This window comes from Squalius cephalus, assembly GCF_949319135.1.
Source record: "Squalius cephalus genome assembly, chromosome: 14".
Lineage (NCBI taxonomy): Eukaryota > Metazoa > Chordata > Actinopteri > Cypriniformes > Leuciscidae > Squalius > Squalius cephalus.
The window spans coordinates 22,128,489-22,134,488 of NC_137135.1; positions in this window are offsets into that span (position 1 = coordinate 22,128,489).

The window sequence follows — 6,000 nt, forward strand, 5'->3', positions numbered from 1 at the left end:
GTCGGGAGAGGATATTAAATTTGATGTGCTCCACTTCCCTCCCTCTCTCTCTTTCACACACACAGTTGCATTTTAAACTGAGATGGATATGACAGGTGTAGTTTGGCTATATAAGAAAAAAAAAAAAAAAAAAGGTTGTGCTGTGTAAGGTTTCAGAGGTTGTAAAAACACAGCTGTTTTAAGCCACACAAACTCTCTGGTTGTGGTCTACGGTTTTTATCCACCAAGGAAAAGGGTAACATCTTTTTCAATTATTCAATTATTATCCGAAATGTATTACACATGTGTTGATTTAAGCAGTACATATCAGTAAGTATACAGAAGAAGTGCACAGAAAACTTAAAGATAATATTTATTTTTTGATTCTGAAATAATTTGGTTTGCAGATGACTTTTTATATTTAATATATTATTTTACTTTGTTTTTCCCAAAGTAAAAATCTGGGTTCAATCAGATAGGTTAAATAAATTGAATTATTATGCTTTACCTTTGTGTACAGAAAATGCAATACACATCCTTAATCTAATTTATGCGCTTTAAGAGTATGAGTAGCCAAACCATTTGTAATAATATGACACCGTTTGGATCATATCATGAAAACGCTGCTTTTTCTCACACATCTGTAAATCCAGAATGATATCTTAACTGCAATGTGCTGCTGATATCTTTGGCTTTTAATGTGCTTATTTATATTTATGGCCGACTGCTCTTGACCCAGCAAAACAAACGTGATGTCAAGAATGACCTGGCTTATTGAATGTGTGACTACAAGTCGAATGTGTGTTTGCGTGTGCGGTGCCTGACACGGAAGGCGGTGTGTGTGGGAGTGGGACGAATGTTGGAAGCAGCTTTTAGCTCTCCATAAAGTTGTCTAATGAACGGCGCCAAACATCAGGACGGCCACACAAATTACTCCTCTCACTGCCAAATCCCTCTTTTACAGATCAGCTTATTATGCTTGTGCCGTTTAGTGATTTTCTTCACGTTTTCTTTTCCCACTGTTGTAACAAAATTTCTAGAATTTTCAATTTTTAATACAAACCTAACTTATAATATAAATATACAGTAACAAAAAGTTTTTCTTTTTATTAATATGTATTTATATTTTGATTTATATGTTTGTATTAAATACACTCTTTTTGTGGAATGGCTTGCGTGTGTTTGTACTATATATCTTTATAATAAATAAATGGCACTTGGTTTGTTATCAAATTCAAATACTTTTTGGCTGCACTGTAATGCTCAATGCATTATCTGAAAACAAAACTAAAAACTTTGAACTCATTTTAAAATATATCAAGCTATAAAAAGAAAATATAATCATCCACATCAATAAAAACAAACAAATCAGTTGGACTTAATACATAGCCCTGAGGCATATCATATCATACCATAATCACATTTGACAGGTTCTTTCACTCCCAGATTGCCATATCTTATATATTCATAGAGGGTTTTACATACTGTATAGGCCTATCCCCTTCTTCACTCCATTTGTGTTGTGATAAGAGCAACTTCCTGGATTAGAGAGGTAGCTGTTATGTCTCTCCAGAGAGCCTGTTTGTTTGGGTAAGACAGCTCGTTCATTACAACTCAGGATGGGGGAGGATGTGAAAGCAACCTGTCTCCCAGATACAGCAGGACCCAAGCCAACACTTGCATCAGATATCTGGCTCTTTATAGGATCGTTGGGATGCTGTAATGTGTTACCTTGACCATGTCAGATTATTTCAACAATTGGAATTTGCTAAATGTATTGGAGCATGAGAGAGAATAGAAGATAGCAATCAATTTGAAATGTTATATAAAATCAAACGTTATTTCAATGTTATTTCACAATTTTACTTTACAATTTGTTATTTTACAATTTTTTAGTTTTGAAAATAACATTTGCACTTCAAAACCAGTCAGATATTAACACAAATGTACCATTTCATTTTCTCTTTCATTTAATAAAAAAAGAATAACCCAAACCTTTATAAAAAATATAATACACAAATTAAAATATGTATTAAATCATGAAAAAGAGAAACATACATTTGAATGAATGAATAAATAAAATGTATTTATTTGTTTTGAAAGAAGGAATTCACAGTTTTATTTGAAGTTGAATACCAAATTAATAATAAAAAATAAACGTTTTAACTTCAGAATTTTTGTCCCATGCAGTAGGCTATACTAAGAATCAGCATGGTTTAATGAATAAAAATAGTAAAAGACAAATAAATGTGGGATAACAAACTACAGATTAGTATTTCAGATCTTTCATCATAATGACTGTGGAATTATTTGACAACATGCAGGGAAATAATTAATGTCCAAATTATGCCTCTTAATCAATCCAATCATGTAGGATTACTCTAAGGTCAAAATCATGCAGCCGAATAATGAACTGCATTTTAACATTCTGCATATATAAAACAGAGAGCGAAAAAGAATGATAAAGAAATAGATGGAATAAGGGTGAGGGTTTCATCTTCGCTCTGAATGCCACTTAATCCTTTAAATGCTTGTTATCAGCAAAGAAATTAGAAATCATCCTCTGACAACTCTACAGATGCTTGTGCTCATGTTTAACAGCTATGACTCGAGCTTGTCTTTTACAAGTAGTTATTCAATGAAATGTGTAAAATATGTAAAGGTTATCAGCAAATAGATATTAGATGGAACTTGAAGCAAGAACCATAGATAAAACTGGTGAGGTGAGGAGGGGTTGTGAAAGAAAATAACTCTGACTAATTGTACAGACACTAAACACTAGTCTGCTGTTGCATGCCGTACTTTTGTCACTCTAGCATTTGAAGGGAATCCAAATAGTGCTGTTTAAACCCCTTTAATCTACTGTCACATACATAAACTCTTATCAGGGTCGAGAAATAGTAAGAAAGATGCTTTGCCCTTTGGCTCCTTATAAATGATACAAGTCAACAAAAAAAGAGCACCTTGAAATCTATTGCTCAATACAATAAGCACTTCTACAGTGTACAGAGCCAATCAATCCACAGCCTCTTCTCCAATGTGGCCAATCAGAGACAGGCCCCAGAGGTCACCTGGCTCAACAGGCTAATCCTAAATTTGGCGTGTAGATTAGTGTTCTCAGCCTCGCCGCCACTCACACCCAAGCCTGTTAAATCCCGAGGTAAACTCAGGAGCTGCCATAAGTGGGTAGTGTAGCCATGCAGAGTGGATTTAGCAAAATGGGATAATATTTGTTAGTGTCTTGCCAAAGGTGATTAAGGGAGGGGATAAACAGTAATGGGAGTGATTAGCTCTTTTCAGCCACTTTTGTGAAGAGCTTGAGGATCTGCGCACAAGTTTGTAAAGCCTCGATCATTTATTGGATGGAATAGATCCACCGTGACATACCTTGTGGCAACAGTTATCACACAGATATAGAGAGAAGGGTAGAAATGTTGCTTTTTATTTTTTTTACAAGATATATTGCTTTTCAACAATACATTTAAACTGTACCCCACTTTTCAGAAATAATGGCAAACGCATGGATGATTCTGGATTATCACTGCGCATTCATAGGCTGTCAGTCTGTGCATTATTTGTAGGGATTTTTTGTCACTCTTTCAGTTACATTGTTACAACTTGGTGACAGTAAGTGAATCATTAAATCAACCGATTAATTCAAAACACTTATTCATTCATGGAATGACACATGAGTGAGTCACTGAATCATTCATTCAACCAATACATTCAAAATATACTTAATAATAATATTTTTAACTATAATAGTTTTTTTAAATGACACAAACACACACACACACACATACACACACACACACACACACACACACACACACACACACTGTATATATATATATATATATATATATATATACATACATACATACATATATATATATATATATATATATATATATATATATATATATATATATATATATATTTTTTTTTTTTTTTTTTTTTTTTTTTTTTCAAGTGATCAAAAAACAGTGTGGTTTAATTATAAAAAAATATAATTTATAAAAATAATTTATAACAAATAACTGTGGGCTAACACATTAGCCTACACGTTAGTATTTCAAATCTAAAACATTAGTATTATTATAGGCAAATTCAATTTAATGATTGTGGAATTATTTGACAACATGCAGGGAATGAATTAATGTCCAAATTGTGCCTCTTAATGTGAAACACGGATTCATTCAAAAACGAAGAATGAGAATGTCTTAAACGTTGATTCTTTCAGCAATGAAAGTAGTCTTTATGAGTGAATCACTGAATCATTCATTTAACCAATTTGTTGACAAAAATGTATTGCACTTATTAATCCAGGAACAACACGTGTGTTGCAAGGAGATGCTACCGTTCTGCTATGGCTTTGTTTTGAAGACATAGCAGAGTCAAAGTAAGTAAGTGTCTTTAGTGTAATTAACTCAGTATTAACTTTTTTTTATACTGTTTCTGTTTTATAAAAGCAATATCACACTTGAAATCGTGCTGTTGGTCAATATCAGTGGCAGAATCACAGTCATGCGGCTTCTACGTACAGCACCTTTTCTCATGTGACATTGCTTAATTATAATGCAGGACTTTATTCAGTAGAGTGGTTATACAGTAGCAATAGATCAAATGGTCACTGCAGGTGGCAGTGTTAACCTTTTTTGGAACAGGCTGGAGGAGAGAGCGAGAGAAAGAGAGAGATGGAGAGAGAGAGAGAAAGCAAGCTTTGGTTCTGTCTGGATCTCATTACTATCTCAGCCCCGCAGGGAGAAATGAATTAAACTAATGAAAAGTAACAATAATAATAACAAAGATTATCTGCGTCATTGTGCTTATCAAAACAGAAGTACTGGAGATTTGCTGGGTTTGCAGGCAGAAACAAACAACCACCCGCTTCAGTCTGTAAGAACACTAGATAGAAGGACACAGAGGCTTGCTTTTCCTTCTCTTGTGGATATGTGGAGGGCTGGAGGAGGGGAAGGGGATCTTTGTTATTCCAGCAAAGTTCATGCCCGAGTCAAACTTGGGCCAGTGGGCCGGTCGCACGCTACAGTCATGATTGGGGAATCTGAGGGAAAAGGGGCAGGTTACAGAGGTGAGGAGAACTGCAGAAGATAAGAAGTCATGTTGGAGAGATATGAAGGAGTGAAGGGGAGGAATGATCTGGGGTGTTTGGTCATTACTGACCCCTGCAAACTCAAAGGCAGCTTTGAGGGTCGTGACTTGAGGAATGCTGGGAGGGGAAAATGATCTAGCAGAATGGCGACCTTATGCTACCCCAACACGTGTCAGCTGTCCCAAAGTGAAAAACCATATGATCAAAATATCAAAGACTATCTTTCTATATGCACAAAGTAGCAAATATTACAACTAAAAATCAGGTTTAAACCAGTGCAAAAAATGCATGTTGTAATATGAATTATTAATTTACAAATCACAATTTCAAAAGTTTGGGAACGGTACAATTTTACTGTTTTTAAAAGAAGTCTCTTATAAGGCTAATTCAGATTGTAGAGACAAATGCCAACACATGCCAACAAACACCAACAAACAAGTTGGCCGTTGGATTTAGAATTTTATGAAAAATAACTGTTCACACTGCCCCGACAAACGCTGATTGAACATGTTCAGTCTGGCAAAGACAGGGGTGACACACTGATCCGAAAAAAACCCAACAAATGTGTTTGAATTGGCCTTTATGCTCACCAAAACATTTATTTGACTAAAAACATTAATACTACACAATTATATTAGCTTATTTTGTTATTTTAATATATATTTTTAAATGTACTTTGTTCCCGTGATGGCAAAGCTGACTTTTCATCACCCATTTCTCCGGTCACATGATCATTCAGAAATCATATGGTGATTTAGTTATATGCTGATTTTGTCTCTTCACTTTTTAATGGCAAAGCCAGCATTCTTTAGACGTGTTACACTTTAGTGAGTACTGTATAATATTTTTCTCCAGTTATGTTGACCGCGGGCCTACTGATCAACCTCATACAAAAAAATATATTATAT